This window comes from Podarcis tiliguerta (assembly GCF_965153285.1).
Source record: "Podarcis tiliguerta genome assembly, chromosome: 8".
Taxonomy (NCBI): Eukaryota; Metazoa; Chordata; class Lepidosauria; order Squamata; family Lacertidae; genus Podarcis; species Podarcis tiliguerta.
In genome coordinates this window covers 74,037,356-74,054,809 of record NC_139541.1, presented here as the reverse complement: position 1 = coordinate 74,054,809, position 17,454 = coordinate 74,037,356, and the positions used below count along the sequence as shown (strand labels likewise).

The window sequence follows — 17,454 nt, the reverse complement described above, 5'->3', positions numbered from 1 at the left end:
AGTTGCGATTAGAAGGAGAAAGGTTTGTAAGGATCAGCGCTATTTTTCTAGATTTGCCGGTGCCAGAGTTCACCACGAACTTGTTCCTTGTTCTCTTAGAATGGCAATGGCACTAACCTGAGAGATGCCGGAGCTGAGCTCCAATTACCTCTGCCTTAAAATATGCCCTAATTTAAATCTTTCAAAGAAGAAACCTCTTATCTAAGGAATCATCTGATTCTAATAATAATTTTAGTTGTGCAATGTGTTAATTTTGTTTTTATTCTGTTTTATGTATTGCGTCTTTCATAATCGGTGTGGCTAAACAATAAATGATAAATGCATTTGTATCTGAAAGAAACAGATCTGAGAACCAGCATTTGATTCTCCATAACCATTTATTTTGCATTGTAATCGTTATAATGAAAACTTAACTGTTTTTTTAATGATACACAACAGGATTCTTTGAAGTTAGAATCCACAATTCCTGTATTCTGACCTCTTTTTCTCAGCCCCTTGCTTCCCTTTACTTCAACCAAAAGCAAAAAAGAAAGAAACAGAGATACTGAGTCCTGAATTTCAACACTAGGCCTCCATTTCCCCCTCATTGCCATAGATTTTGGAGGTCTACACTTTCCCATTCACTCTTCATGTTCTGGCTGGTGTGAGATTCGTGAAGCCTTGTAACAACTTTCTTGGGTAACAGCAAGGATAAAGCTCCCATCTCCGATTATTTTGCTTTGATTTTTTCTGATGGCACAAAAATCTGTTGTTCCACAACCTTGGAAAGTGAAATTGTGGATCTGAAATAGACCTGGGGGGGGGGGGGGAGAAATGTTGACATTAGTCCTTTACTCAGAAATGTTGACATTAGTCCATTAGGAGATGGTGCCTGTGATGGTGAATGATAATTTAGTTTTTAAAAGAGTATATTTAAGAAATCTGAGAAATATCATAATTTTGTCAGAACATGAATATGCAAAATTTTCAACATTATAAGTTCAGGTAAAAAAGATAAGATATAATTTAAAATTGCTATCATACCCAAAGGACTCTCAAGACACAAAGATTTTTAATAAACAGGTTTTACTTATAAGATATAATGAAATCAGAGAATTTGAAAACAGGTCTAATTAATAAGATTGACCAAATCAAATTCTTGTGGGCAGGTGAGTTGCAATAAAATGGGAGGAATTCTATCCCCCCCCCATCTCCTGGGCATGTTAAAAGTCACATGCTATGGCCACACAGCAAGATTTGAGAACAACACTCTCTCCTTCGTGTCTGAACCTTGAGTGAACCTGTCATAAATCAACAGGGCGATCCAGCAGCAAAAAAAGCTGGAGATGCACTTCATTGTCTCTCAGGATGGTTGGGTGCCAACTGAGGCTCCCTCATTGCCTTACTGTGATCTAAGTATCCAGAGAATCCTCCTTTTGTTTTACCATATCTATTTTCATGTCAAACATGTCAAACATAAAGCAGGTGAAAAAGGCGAATTCCAAGGGCCAATCAGGTACTCACCTCAGAATTCTTACTCAACCCTTAAAAGAGAAACTAGCAAAGCCAAGGCTGTAAAGGGCAGCAGAAATGAGAGAAGAAAGAATGTAGGGCAGAAGCATCACAAATGGCCTGGAATCTGCCTCTGTTTTCCTGAGGCAAATCAGCCATATGCCCCTCCCCCATTCATTTCAAATTCCCTCCCAATGTAGCATTATTCCTGAAAAATTTGCTGATAGGGAGGTCTCCATCTAAAACTGGATCTAGACACATCAAAAATTGATTTACAGTGGTACCTCGGGTTATAAACACTTTGGCTTAAAGACTCTTTACGGATGTATCTAAATCATGACATCAACAAAATAATGTATGGTTGTAGAAAGGAACATATCCTCTCTCTCTTCCTCCTTTTGTGGATCCCCTAAATGAATTCTGAGGTTTTTCCCAATTCTGTGGAGCAGATTTTGGGAGGATTCAGAGCACACACATGCAGAAGAGAGAGGAAATTCTCTTGCACAACTGTAAATCTTTACACTAATGGTCTGAGTTAACCAGATACTGCTCATTGCCACAGAATTTAAGGAAATGTAATACATTCCTTTTACATAATAAATATTTCTTTTGAGCAAGATGGACACATTTTGTCCTGGACTGCATCCCAGTGGTGGAGAGATCCGGATTCAACTGGGGTGAAGCAATCAATGCACTTTTTTATTTTTGCTAGCTTGACTGGTGTCATGTACCATCTGTATATCATTTTCATAATATTCTCTCTTAAGGCATTACATGCCATAAATTTCATACTAGTGGTCTATAACCGTTCCCAGTCAGCTAGCATTATATTATGACCGACATCTTGTGCCCACTTAATCATTACTGATTTCACTTCCTCATCCTGTGTATTCCATTTCAACAGCAAGTTATACATTCTTGACAAGGTCTTAGTTTTGGGTTCTAACAGTTCTGTTTCCAATTTTGATTTTTCCACCTGGAAGTCAATTTTTCTGTCCAATTTATAAGCCTCCATTATCTGGTGGTAATGAAGCCAGTCGCGGACTCTGCTTTTTAATTTATCAAAACTCTGCAATTTCAATTTGTCTCCATCTTGTTCTAAAATCTCCCAATATTTTGGCCAATTGGCCTCCATGTTGGGTCTTTTTAAAGCTTTTGCTTTAAAGATGGACACATTTTGTCCTGGACTGCATCCCAGTGGTGGAGAGATCCGGATTCAACTGGGGTGAAGCAATCAATGCCCTTTTTTTACTTTTGTTCAAAAGGGTATTTTATATACACATCTCACTCTGAATCCTCCTTCCGGACAAGCAAGTGGCATTATGAGAGTTAAAGGACACAGACCAGGCAGGCAAAACAATACGGAAGGGTGCAGATTCGGGTCAGTGAGAGATATGATCCCTCTCATTGTTCGTGCAACATGTAAGGGAAAAGGAGGAAGGGAGAGAAGCGAGAGAAGGAGAGAAGGAGAGAGTCTGCATGACCAAGAATTACTAGGCCTTTTTTCCTTGTCTGAGTAGCAATGTTACCGGTAAAAAGAGTTAGTTTGGATTGAATGCACTGGGTCTCCTTCTCAAGGCAGTTGATGGTCTTCTTACTTTTACACATTTCCTCCCCTTTGGAGAAGCAGGATGGGCAATGCAAACCATTTTCAGCCAGCATGTTGCGATCAGGAACTGCCAAAAGCAAAAGTATAGTGAGCATGTTAATGTCTTCGTCTGTTTTTGTATCTCTGTGTTGTATTAATGGAATCCACCCTAGGGCCTTCCAGTTTTGGTGGGGCAGTTGCAAGTACTCTTGGATAAAATATAATCTAGACACAATCTGGGTTCAGGACTGAGCATGGGACAAAGTCACCATTGTTCTCTGAGATGAATGACCTTTACATAAAAGGAGCTGGGGGAGTGTGAACTTTCTTCTCTTCTCAATCTCTCAGAAGGTTTTCCTGCCATTGATTATGGTGTAGCCTGTATGAAAAGGTATACTCTTAGTCCCTTATCTTTGTACAGAGTTTCTGGCTGTCTTTTGCACTTCCGGAATGAACTAACCGTCACTTTCTGTGAATTCCCGGAGACCTGCAGGTACAGGGCAGTATATAAATTCAATAAATAATAATAATTAATAATAACTGCCAGCTTAGTCAGTACTTATTTTGTCAATTAAAAGACTGACCAGAAACAGTTCAAGGGTCATTTAGGAGGACACCTGGATAAGATAGGTGGGTTGTAACCATCTAATTTGGACCATCAAATTGAATGTTATCTTAAAGGGACCATAACCTGTTTATGAGCTGTTCATGCACCTAGGTATCCAATTATATTGCATGAAATATCATTCACGGCTAATTATGCATAGGGAATTTTATAAAGGCATCTTGAAGATTGTATTCTTATCCCCGATTTTTATTTTTATTATTTTACTTATCCACTTGGTTACTTAATGTAGGCAAAGTTCCTAAACTGACATAACTGACACTTCTTTAGACAATTCTAAACCCTAGAAAATCAACATGACTCATGTCAGAAGTAATCTACTTCTGAAGTAACCGTTTTGGGGAAGTGGGTCATTAAAATAGCAGATTAGCACAGCAACACAACAAACGAATGGAAGCTGCTCCCTGTGTAGTAATAAAACCAGGATTAGGTTTTATTAGAATATGAGGAATGTGACCATTCCCAGGGAAAGACAAACTGCCAAGGCAAGGATGCTGCTGTGCCTATGAGAGGGACAGGACATATTCTGGTGGATGTCTTCATTGTAGGCCTCAGGTTGTATATATTTATGCATAACCATATATCATAAAGAAACCACAGTGCATTATGGTCCCACAGGAAACACAGAGCCTGGGTTACAGCACATGCCTAGTACCCATGGAATCTCACATCACTTGGATATAGGGGTGATATGTAACCATATCTCTTAACATACAGTAAAAACATGGCTAGGATAAGGGGCACTGGCACTGTGCAGGATCAGATCCTCCCACCTATCAGAAGGATGATCTGATTCTGCATGGTGCTGCTTTGAGGGGCAAGAAGAAGGAGAGGCCTGCTTGGAAAGGCAACCCATCCCTTCTCTGGCAGACATATCTGCCAAGTAAAAGGTAAAGGGACCCCTGACCATTAGATCCAGTCACGGACGACTCTGGGGTTGTGGTGCTCATCTCACTTTATTGCCCAAGGGAGCCGGCATTTGTCTGCAACCAGCCTCCGGGTCATCTGGCAGCATGACTAAGCCACTTCTGGCGAAATAGATCAGCTCTCGGAAATGCCGTTTACCTTCTCATTGGAGCAGTACCTATTTATCTACTTGCACTTCGTGCTTTTGAACTGCTAGGTTGGCAGGAGCAGGGATCGAGCAATGGAAGCTCACTCCATTGCGGGGATTTGAACCGGCAAACTTCTGATCGGCAAACCCTAGGCTCTGTGGTTTAACCCACAGTGCCACCCATGTCTCTAGCTAGGTCCCTCTTTTTCACAGTTTCTCCTCATGACTGCCTCCCCATCCTGCCTGACTCTCCATCCCTTGAGAGCCCCTAATAGTCCTGAGCTGCTCAACCCAACCTGTAGCCACCTGGGGCTGTCTCACCCCATTTGAATGAGGCACAGATTCTCTAAGTACTGCTGATTGACTAAGGATCCAGGCCATGGCCAAATTCAGTGCAAAACCCTAGCATGTTAATGATTCTAAATTGATACAGAAACGTACGGCTGAGAAGTGCATTGTTACACATTTTAGTCCTGCAGCAGCGCTTCTTCATCTGAAAGAATTTACCATCCCCTGCAGTGAAGCTGTAATCGCCTGAGAAACAGCTTATGGATAGCGAGCATCCATTCAAAAGTTGCTCTTGGAATTTCACTGTGAAAAGAATTTGAAAGAAATATTTAGATATGGAGGTTTATTGCTTCTAAAACACATTCATTGTAATGGTTCCAATTTTCTGTAATGTCTGAATGAGAACCTTTCCAAACAAACATGCAAAATATTATTAAATTCTGCAATCTAAGGTGATGGGCTTTATTAATTTATATATACGTACACACACCTATATATCATTGAAAGAAAAATATCAAAATGATTCCACTCATAATACATAAAGTATACAATAAAAACTTTGTAAAAAGAAAAGAAACAGATATCAATTAACCAATGGAAAGATGTATTCTGAATGGCTTGTATGAGCCTGGTGGAATGCAAATTTTTCTGCAGGCATTTAAAAGATGCTTGCCAAGGATGGGTTGAATAATAGTGAGAGTAGAGAAGCCAATATAACTCAGATGATACTACCCTGGCCTTGGCTAAGTTCCTCTCAGAAGTAATACGAAATAGAAACCTGCATACTGTGGATAAAACAATGTGACCACCTTTTAATCTTCCCTGTATTTCTTTTTTATTTTGCTTTTGAAAATGATTTTGAGGGTCTTTCAACCGAAATAAATAATGTTCTTGTTCTTGGCAGTATAAGTTGCATTTTCAGCTGAATTTGAGGGAACCACTTGAAGCAGCAATTTTGCAGAGCTATTTCAATGGCTTTTGTTTGATTTTCTCAATGCAAACAGCTAGAAGTCTGTAAAATTTGATAATAAACCCAATTTGCAATGGGGCATGAATAATTTTGATTGCAACCGTAGTTTGTAAAATACAACCAAAGCTTTCAAAGCTTTATTACGAACATAAAAGGTAAAGATAAAGGGACCCCTGACCATTAGGTCCAGTCGTGACCGACTCTGGGGTTGCAGCGCTCAGTAAAAGGCATTAAATTTGGAATGAATGTAGAACTTCATTTCAGGTCCAATCTGCAGCATGAAGAATCATGGCTTCTCCAATACTTCTGACAATACATGTGCCATACACTGCATTCTCTCTGCTAGTCAATCATAACCATTTACAGGGCGGGAAAATACTTCCCTGAACTCCTGTTGCCCAACCCAAGATACTTGGCAGAGGTTTAAAGACTGTCTCAAGGCAAATCTAAAAAATGTAGTATTAACACTGACAACTTCCTGACAGTAAGAGCTGTTCGACAGTGGAATTTGCTGCCAAGGAGTGTGGTGGAGTCTCCTTCTTTGGAGGTCTTTAAGCAGAGGCTTGACAACCATATGTCAGGAGTGCTCTGATGGTGTTTCCTGCTTGGCAGGGGGTTGGACTCGATGACCCTTGTGGTCTCTTCCAACTCTATGATTCTATGATTCTATGATTCTATGAACTTGGAAACACTGGCCTGCAAGCACTCCAGTTGGAGAACAGCCTTTAACAAAGGTGTCATAGGCTTTGAAGACACTTGAACTCAGGACGCAAAGGAGAAACATGCTAGGAGGAAGGCACGCTTGGCAAATCCACACCTTGATCAACTCCTGTCTGGAAACCAATGCCCCCATTGTGGAAGGACGTGTGGATCCAGAATTGGCCTCCACAGTCACTTACGGACTCATTGTTAAAACCATGTTTGTGGAAGACAAACTTACCCAGCTACAAGTGATCGCCAAGGAAGAAGACTTGGCAGTGCACTTCAACTGCACCAACCTCACTGTCCCATTTCCCCTCTCCCTCCAAGTATGTAGCAATGATGTAGGAACAGATGGTCAAGTGAGCACCACCATCCCACCCAGAATAGCCCCACGGTTTTTTAGCAGCTGAGACGAACCACAAAATGGCAACCACACACTCTAGGGAAGGAGGGGTGGGTGAATATGTACATCAAGATGGAAATCTGATGCTTGTGATCAGGTGATTTTAAATTCCCCATTTTCAAATGTTAGTGATTCCTTACTGCAGGATTGGGAAGCTGTGATCCTCCAGATGCTGCTGGACTACATCTCCCATCATCTCTGACTGGTGGCCAGGACAGATGAGGCAGATAAGAGTTCTCATTCATCTACAGCTTATGTGCCACAGCTTCCTTACAACTAATTTAGTAATTCCAAAAACAAAAGACAAAAAACCAGATAAATCTTACCTAGATTTGTACGCAGAACACTGGCAGAACAGGAATCTCGACGAAGTTTACAATATGTTCTTAAATAGTGTTCATATGTCAGTCCAGTCGTGTTAAACGCATCTCTGCACTTCAGAGGCAATGCTGTGGACAGGAGCAAAAGATTAGTTCATGGATTGTTATTGTCATTAACATTATTATTATTTGGTTTTGTGGTTTCCTTCATTTGGCACAGAGAAGGAGGTGGGAGTGAATTAAATCTTTTAAATGAAATGGGGTTCAAGTTAATAAGATATTTCATTAAAATAAAATGAGTAAAATCCATTGGTCAGAACACTGGTTTAATTATTTTCAAGTGGTTTCAAGGTAAACCCTCCCTTTTCCCCGGCCCATTTTTCCTCCCATCCAATCTATCACTTCAATACCTTTTTTTCTTCTACTGTTTGATTACAATCTTAGATGTGACCTTAGCTAAAGGACCAATGGCCAGATGATGAAGAGCAGGAAGGCAAATTTTGACATTATGCAGCTCCTATCATCCTCACCTGCAAGTCAGCTTTTCAATCTAAATTGGTCTTATCCCATCATTTAGGCATGAAAAAAGGCTTTGGGGAAACTGAGAACCCTCTGCAGGAAAACCCTGTCCCATCACTTACTAGACCTGTTGGGGAGCAGATTTTGCATTTCAACCAGTTTTAAGCAGAGTTAAATGAAGAGGGTTAGATCCAGGTTAAGAGAGTTGGTCTTTACGGGTTCTACTAGCTATGCTAGGGCAACTCACCTATGAAAAATGTTGACAATGTGTTTTTTTTGGAGGGGGTTAGGACAGTTAAGGGGGGGGGAGGGGACTTCCTGGAAGCACATACTGTTCTGCATGACATGGACAAAGTGGAAAGACAAACATTTTGATCTCTCTCTCGTAAGACTGACAAAGCTATCAACTTGAATGGCCTCACAAGAGGTTTAGGCAAATGATGCAGAATTAGGCTACCAGTGGCTACTAAACATAGTACCTTCAGTTACTAGCATATTTCAAATATCATTTTAAAATTCTATCCAATTTAGTTGCTCTTGGCTTCTAATTTTTTTGATTTATTTGTTTTCTGCACTTGCCTCCAAGCAGCTCAAGGCTGTGTACATGGTTTTCTGCTCCCCATTTTATCCTCACAAGAACCCTGTGAGGTAGGTTAACCTGAGGTATAGTGACTGGTCCAGGATCTCCCAGTGAGCTTTGTGGCTGAGTGGGGATTTGAACCCTGGTCTCCTGGATCCTTGTCTGACCCTCTAATGTCTACAACACACTAGCTCTCTTAAATTCAGCTCTCCGGATTCCTCTGTCCTCTAAATATTATTACTGTAAAAGTTCCCCATCCTACTGGTTCCTACTTACATGGAGAAAGCAGGGCCAAGAGGAGGCATGTGCTGAGAAGTGCCTTCATCATTCTAGAAAGAGAACTGATGCACATAGAGTCTTACTTGGAGGGATTTATAGGCTACGTGTTTGTGCTGCAGGCAACACTTTGGCATAAAGACATAGAGAAAATGATAAAATTCAAAGCTCACTGTTGAAATTGTCTGAATTATTTCACCACAATCTCATTAGTTGTCAACAGGCACTTTTCAAACTTTTTCTTCTATACAGTTACCGTATTTTTCGTTCTAAAGGACACACCTTTTCCCTCCTAAAAAGCAAGGGGAAATGTGTTTGCGTCCTATGGAGTGAATGCAGGGGGGAGGCAGCCGGGAAAAGCCCCCAAGAGCCAGACACAAGCTCCGTGCGCTCTTGGAGGCTTTTCCCCAGGAGGGAGAAGGGACTGACTGGTTGCATCAGTCCCTTCTCCCACCTCGTAGAAAAGCCCACAGGAGCCACACACCCTTTAAAGAGCGTGCGGCTTCTGCCAGTTTTGCAAGAGGTGGGGGAATTCCCCCACCTTGTAGAAAAGCCAGCACAAGCCGTGCAGCCCCTTTAAAGAGCACATGGCTTTTGCGGGGCCACTCTTGGGGGCTTTTCCCCGAGGAGGGACAAGGGACTGACTGGCTGCGTCAGTCCCTTCTCCCTCCTCATAGAAAAGCTGACAGGAGCCGTGCGCTCCTTAAATGGTGCGTGGCTCCTGTGGACTTTTGCGGGAGATGGGGGAATTCCCCCACCTCCCTCAAAAGCAGGGAGAAGGTCTGGTCTGGGAAAAGCGCACAGGCTGCGTGCTTCTGTCCGCTTCTCCCCAAACTGTGGGCTTTTGCGGAAGGTGGGGGAATTCCCCCACCTCCCGCAAAAGAAGGAAGAAGGTCTGGGAGAAGCGCACAGGCTGCTTGCAGCCTGTCCGCTGCTCACAGAGCTGGGGGGGGGGGAATCATATTTTCCCCCTTGATTTCCCCCTCTGAAAACTAGGTGGGCCCTATGGTCAGGTGCGCCCTATGGAGCGAAAAATACGGTAATATAAAATTTAAATTCTGACTGCACCCAATAAAGGAGCTGAGAACCAAAAAAGGCAATGGCAAAGCCTTACAAGAAACCTCCTCAATACAGTCTCCATCTAAGGATTCCTCTTCTAAAGAAGAGAAAAGCCTGGATACTAGATCTATCCCAGCAAGGCTGCGAAGTATAGGATGAGCTGTGGTTAAAATGTTGACTTCATATTGCAGCGCACGTGGCTGCAATGGAGGTTTCAACCACTAAAACTGATCCACACAGAAAAAAGGAGGGTGACTCAGTGGCAGCAAACCAATCACTTCAGGGGCAGGCCAGTAAGGCTGAGATAGAAAGCAGAGTGATACCTCTGGATACGAAAACATCTGGCTACGAATGATTCAGGTTACGAACTCCGCTAACCTGGAAGTAGCTGCTCCTGGTTGCAAACTTTGCCCCAGGATGCAAATGGAAATCACGAGCAGCAGGAGGTCCCATTAGTGAACGTGCGCCTGAGGATAAGAATGAATTAAGTTCTTAAGCAGAGGTACCAGTGTAAGGTAATGTTACTGCAGGACCACAAACAGCTCCAAATGAGCAACTTGTTCCAAGAAGGCTGCAAAGTCAATTGAGGCCATGGGACTATGCTTGCTCATCATTAAAAATAGAAAAAATAATTCTGATCCAATTCTTCCGTTTTTGCCTTCGCTTACTGAGTTGGAAGGAACAATATACTTTTTCTCTTCTTCCAGGCTACTAATCAAAGTGCAACCAAAGCCTCAAGGTACTGCTCAGGTGACTGCTCAGCTGGCAAACTAGACATACCTCAGGGCTGTTGAAAGGTGCCAGGGACACACTGGTAGACACTTAATAGAATGCAGTGACTCTAAGATTATTACTGAGAGCTGATTAAATCATTTTACTGAACTTTGCCCCTCCTTGTTCTAATTGTGTCAGATTGTTGTGAAAGGCAGAGGATACTTAGAGCCAGCTGATTTGTTTAGTGATGACTAGAGTTAGCCACATTGTCTTGAACTGAATCCAGCTACGTAGTTGTTTATCCCTGCTTCAAATCCCACCCTATCATAACAGGAGGGCAGTCGCCCACTCCCCCTGTTCTCCCTCAGCAACTGGAAATGGTATATCCATCAAATTAATTGCCACCGATAGCCTCTTCCATAAATGTGACTAGTCCACTGTTAGGTCAATCCAACTGTGGCTTTCACTGCTGATGTGGGTTTTCTATAGCTCAGCCAGTAGAGCATGAAACTCTCAATCTCATGATCGAGTCCCATGGGGGGAGTTACAGTGGTTGGACTAGATCAATCTTGAGGTCCCTTCCAACTCTACAATTCTATGATTAAGTTGAAGAATTTTGCTGATGCAGATTATGCTTCACTTCTTTTCTTTTTTAAAATATTTTTTATCACATTTTCAGTGTTTTGTGATCACAATATCCAGACATTAATCCATATGCTCAAACATTGCTCTATCCGAGCATCGACCTCGTCCCGCCCCTTTATCTGACTTCAGTACGTAATTACTTTATTCTTAGCATTTCTATAACCACTTTTTTACCTTCTCTCTTATTTTTATATTTCCCTTTATGAAATGTAAATCAGTTCCTTATATTGCCATTACAAAACATTTCAACTCACAGCTACAAATGTTTTCAGATATTTACAATATTCTTTCATATATAATATCAATTTGCTCCAGTCCTTTTGAAACAGTTCGTCGCGCTGATTCTGGATCTTCCCCATCAGCTTTGCTAACTCAATGTATTCCACCATCTTACTCCACCATTCTTCCAATGTTGGAATCTCCTGTGATTTTCATTTCTGGGCCAGGAGTATCCTTGTGGCCGTTGTGGCATACACAGATTCATCTCCAATTAGACCTAACAAAAATTTCCGATGTCCTGGAGAAGGTAATCTAATGTTTCTTAATTATTTTGCTTGTTTTTAGTAAGTTAAAGAAAAAAGAAAAGTATTCTATTTAACGATTAACCCCATAATATCACAAATATTTTAGCTGAGATAGTTGAAAGGAGGGGTAAAGCATGGTTAGTGCAGTTCAGAAGCTATATGCTGTATAATAATTTATGCAGTTCATAGTTCAGTCATGGAACTCACTTCCATAGGAGGCAGTGATGGCCACCAGCTTAGATTACTTGAAAAGAGAATTAGACAAATTCAGGCAGGGCAAAATAACCCACAATATCTATGTTCCACCTCCAGTTTCAAGGGAAGTTTGCTTCCTTCCTTGAAAGCGAAAGATATTTCTCAATTTTCCACCCCATCCCTCACCAATAAATATATTTGGCTGGAAGGATTGGAGCAAACTCCTAGGGATTTTAGCACACTCCTATGCACTTTTGGTTGAACTAATAACCATTTATTTCAAAGGGATTACAGTGCAATTCTGTACCTGTCTATCTGGATGTAACTGCCACTGATTTCAATGGGTCTTACTCACAGATAAGTCTGTATAGTTTTGTATTGCAACTTCCTCAAAGTATACTTTGGAGTTTTGGTTTCTCTGGCACTTCCCTTTATCTCCACTGCCTCAAACGCTTTTCCAGTTGAAATAACTATTATAATGCTTCACATATCTAACACCAGCCTCACATTGATGGCTAATTATGGTTCAGCATAAATCTCCTCCTTGTGAATTCAATAATTCATATCAATGTGAGGGTTATTCCTAGTGGTGAGAGTCAGGCATTGGAATCCCTGTCTCTTCCTCTCTTTTTTCCTGTTCATGGAGGGAAATGGGTTGCAGGACACAGAGAAAATAGTGCTGTATTATTGTCTATCATTGTGGTTATTATGATAAATATAAATGATTGTGGCAAATAAAAAGTTGCTTCTAAAATGTGTATCCTTCAAATCAATAGTTTGGAATGGGGAAGTATGGTATTTCCTGATATAAAGCATCAAAGTTTTGTTTTCAATGTAAAACTGCAGGCAAGCAGAGTTTTGACAGTTTTTGAATGGATGGTTATATCATCTAACGTCAATACAAGATGAAACATCTCTCAAATAAGTGAAATGATAAAGGAGTTAGAACAGGTGGTGAAAGAGACTTGCTGGGCCTAATGATCTTTGTATGTCCAGGTACCTTAGCCTTTTTAAAGCACAACATACAAAAAGTCATATTCAAAAGGCAGTGGATTTTTACGCCAATCCTATGGGCCTCCAGCTCTGACCATTTTGCTTTGTAAATGTTCTCATATCCTCCTTATACTTCAAGAGTCCATTCACCTTGGAGGCAAATTTATTTTAAAGCTGATTTAAATGCATACGCCTCAGCAGTCCTGATTTGGCCGGTATGGCTACTGAATTCCTTAAGCTGTCCTGGGTTGTGCCTTGATTCCAGGGTGTCCTGATTTCTCCCTGCCAGCAGAGAAGGGCCACAGAAGTAGCTCCTGGGGTGGCAGCAGCATTGGGAAAGAGACAGGAGGGCTGCTTCCCAAAGCCTAGTTAGTGCTTAAAAGGCTTTGTGGGAAAGGCCGTTTGACTCCAGGATCCTGTCAGAGTCCTCACACCTCCTGCCAGAAGCACCTCCTTTTGCTAATTCTTTCAGACCAGAAGGAAGGGGCTTACCCAACCATTGCACTGCTCCCACACCTCTGCATTGTTTAGCCTGAGCAGTAAACCCTGTGAGCAAAGCGCTCAAAGAAAAATGGCCCTAAGAGGCAACCATAGAGGGGGCGGTTCTGTTAATGAATGAGGAAGTTGGAGAGAAGGGGAGTGGAGTTTTACTCAGGACTACGCCATTTCTCCAAGAGGCTGCATTCCCAAGCATCTTCCTGTAAACATTGAATAAAAAGCAGATGGGTAGGAAATTTTCTTGTGTTATTCGTTCCTGGCAACCTGCCGTGGTTGTTGGTTCCTCTGCCACCTGACAGCTGTTAAAATATACTAGTTTAGACTTGTTTTTTTCTGTGTACATATTTTCCCAAATGTTCCCAAATTCCTAACTGACATTCTTCTACCATCCTTTATTCCTATTTGGTAACAGGGTGCTTACTACACTGTTGTTTTATTTGTCTTAAATAAATATGTAATTCTGTATTTTTTGATCCAAACCAGTGCATCAGATCTTTTTGAGTATTCTGTGCTATATATTTTGGTGATTTAGCTCCTACTTTCTGGAATCACTCAGATGTCCTTTGTACCCACAGGTGTTCCCTGGACCTGAAGGGAAGAATTGTTAGCAAGAGTGTTGACATACTAATATTCTGGGAGTTTGGCCTTGTGTTTAAGAGCCAACAAGAGAACAAGCTCTTGAAACGATGGGTCCATTTCATAAGCTACAGGAATGAAAGAGTTGTAGATAACATCTTTTTTGTAACCTGTTTTCAGTGATCTGACTGCTGAACGGCTTTCATCTGCATTTTAAACACGCACACACACTCCTCCCTTCCCAATCTTTCTCTTTTGCCCTTCCTTCCTTCGTTCCTTCGTTCCTTCCTTTACTTTTCCTCATATTTACCCCTTTCTTTTCTCCTCCCATTCCTGCTTTTATTGTGTTCTCTTTTTTATACACCCTAATATCATCATCATCATCATATATCAGTGGATTTGTAACTGGCTGACTGACCGAACCCAAAGGGTGCTCATCAATGGTTCCTCTTCATCCTGGAGAAGAGTGACTAGTGGGGTGCCACAGGGTTCTGTCTTGGGCCCGGTCTTATTCAACATCTTTATCAACGACTTGGATGATGGACTCAAGGACATCCTGATCAAATTTGCAGATGACACCAAACTGGGAGGGGTGGCTAACACCCCAGAGGACAGGATCACACTTCAAAACGACCTTAACAGATTAGAGAACTGGGCCAAAACAAACAAGATGAATTTTAACAGGGAGAAATGTAAAGTATTGCACTTGGGCAAAAAAATTGAGAGGCACAAATACAAGATGGGTGACACCTGCCTTGAGAGCAGTACATGTGAAAAGGATCTAGGAGTCTTGGTTGACCACAAACTTGACATGAGCCAACAGGGTGACGCGGCAGCTAAAAAAGCCAATGCAATTTTGGGCTGCATCAATAGGAGTATAGCATCTAGATCAAGGGAAGTAATAGTGCCACTGTATTCTGCTCTGGTCAGACCTCACCTGGAGTACTGTGTCTAGTTCTGGGCACCACACTTCAAGAAGGACACTGACAAACTGGAACGTGTCCAGAGGAGGGCAACCAAAATGGTCAAAGGCCTGGAAACGATGCCTTATGAGGAACGGCTAAGGGAGCTGGGCATGTTTAGCCTGGAGAAGAGGAGGTTAAGGGGTGATATGATAGCCATGTTCAAATATATAAAAAGATGTCACATAGAGGAGGGAGAAAGGTTGTTTTCTGCTGCTCCAGAGAAGCGGACACGGAACAATGGATCCAAACTACAAGAAAGAAGATTCCACCTAAACATTAGGAAGAACTTCCTGACAGTAAGAGCCGTTCGACAGTGGAATTTGCTGCCAAGGAGTGTGGTGGAGTCTCCTTCTTTGGAGGTCTTTAAGCAGAGGCTTGACAACCATATGTCAGGAGTGCTCTGATGGTGTTTCCTGCTTGGCAGGGGGTTGGACTCGATGGCCCTTGTGGTCTCTTCCAACTTTATGATTCTATTCTATGATTCTATGATTCACTTCATTTTATTGCAACTCGTGAATTTGATTTGCTTAATCTGGTTAATGAGGCTGCTTTGCAGATCCTCTAATTTGGTTACATTTAATAAATACAAACAGTTTATTAATAATATTGGTCTCTTGATACTCCTTTGGTTTTGATGGCAATTTAAATTACATCTGAGTTACTTTTTATCTGAGCTTCTGATGTTGAAAAAATTGTATATTCATGTTCAGATTTCTTAAATTTACATATTACAAATCTGACATATTAACTTATTAACATTCTCATTCTCATTCACCTCCACAAACACAACCTCCAAGCCCCTGGTGAAGCACTAGTTTCAACATTTATCTCTCTGTCTCCCCTTTTACTAAGGTTAAAAGCCCAAATGAAAAGAAAGAGAGATCTTAATGGACTAAGTAAATTTATGTGAAACTAGTTTTGAAAAACTGCTACAATGATGTATATGGAAACTCAACCAGGGGGATTCGAGGAAGTCAACCAACAATGATAACCAAAGCGGAATTTTTACAGCTAGGATATATGTTTGTTTGCTTGCTTGTTTTTTGATGTTTCTTTTTAAGTTTGTTATAAATTTGGAAAACGAATAAGAAAAATTTTTTTTGGGGGGGAATCAAAGTATAGTGAGCATGTTAATGGTTTTGTCTGTTTTTGCATCTCTGTGTTAGATAATGCTTATTTTTCCCATTAAAAGACTAACCAGAACCAGCTCAAGGGTCATTTTGAAGGATACTGGGATATAATAGTTGGGTTGTAAGGCACATATCTTAACATCCAGCAAGAATATGGATTGAAGGGGCAGTGGGACTGTGCAGGATCAGATCTTTAATAATAATAATAATAATAATAATAATAATAATAATAATAATAATAAGTTATTTATACCCCGCCCATCTGGCTGAGTTTCCACAGCCAATCTGGGCGGCTCCCAATCAAGTGTTAAAAACAGTACAGCATTAAATATTAAAAACTTCCCTGAACAGGGCTGCCTTCAGATGTCTTTTAAAGATAGGATAGCTGCTTCTTTCCTTCACATCTGAAGGGAGGGTGTTCCACAGGGTGGGCGCCACTACCAAGCCCAATACATCCCCCCCCCCCCCCCCGTGGAACCTGCCCCAGCCATTCTATTGGCTGAGGCCTACTCCCAGGCAGCCCTGACCCTTCCCCTTAAAAAGCAAAATACAATCTTCCCACCTATCAGAAGGAGGATCTAATCCTGCATGCAGCTGCTTTGAGGGGCAAGAAGAAGGAGAATCCTGGCTGGAAAGGCAAGCCATCCCTTCTCAGGAAGAGACAAAGCTGCCTAGTAGGTCCCTCTTTTTCACAGTTTCTCCTCATGCATGCCTCTCCGTCCTGCCTGACCCTCCACCCTTTCAGAGCCCCTTATAGTCCTTTGTTGTTCAATCCAACCTGTAGTCATCTGAGGCTGTCTCATCCCATTTGAATGAGGCACAGGTCCTCTGAGTACTGCTGATTGACTCAGGATCCAGGCCTTGCCCAAATCCAGTGCACAGCCCTAACATGTTAATTATTAAGTAGTGGGTTGACATAGCAGACGACACAGAGATTTCTCCAAGTAGTTCTTTATAAGTAAGCTGGAACTGAACTGAACAGCTCAGCCGGCCTGCTTTTATAGGCAGCCAGCTGTCAACATTGTAATAACAACACCCCAGGGTTTTCCGCCTAAATTAACTGACGTGGACCTGAGTGAAAACTATATACACAATACCTCTGGTGGCCAGGGTGAGAACTTCAATACATAACATTAATGATTCTAAAATGATGCAGAAACTTACGGCTGAGAGTTGCATTGTTACGAATTTCAGTGTTGCAGCATTGCATCTTTATCGCAAAAAATTTACCATCTGCTGCAGTGAAGCTGTAATTGCCTGAGAAACAATCGTTGGATGAAGTGCATTTACTTGAAAGTTGCACTCTCGGTTTCACTACGAAAAAGAATTTGAAAGAAAT

General features: G+C 41.5%; 1 protein-coding gene across 4 annotated transcripts in view; it reads right to left on the bottom strand.

Moving 5' to 3' along the window:
- LOC310684624 (uncharacterized protein) overlaps positions 1-17,454 on the bottom strand; it is a 211,110-nt gene that overhangs the window by 93,037 nt on the left and 100,619 nt on the right. The window contains exons 1-5 of one of the 4 annotated variants that reach the window (XR_014514768.1): positions 8,817-8,950; positions 7,448-7,570; positions 5,200-5,349; positions 3,053-3,167; positions 242-793 (exon numbers count right to left, since the gene is read on the bottom strand). The exons of 1 other annotated variant lie outside the window; for it this stretch is intronic. The gene's annotated coding sequence lies outside the window, so the exon portion shown is untranslated. Of the gene's footprint in view, positions 1-241; positions 794-3,020; positions 3,168-5,199; positions 5,350-7,447; positions 7,571-8,816; positions 8,951-17,279; positions 17,300-17,454 lie in introns of those variants that run through there. 2 more of the 4 variants (XR_014514769.1, XR_014514767.1) reach the window with 2 other exon arrangements.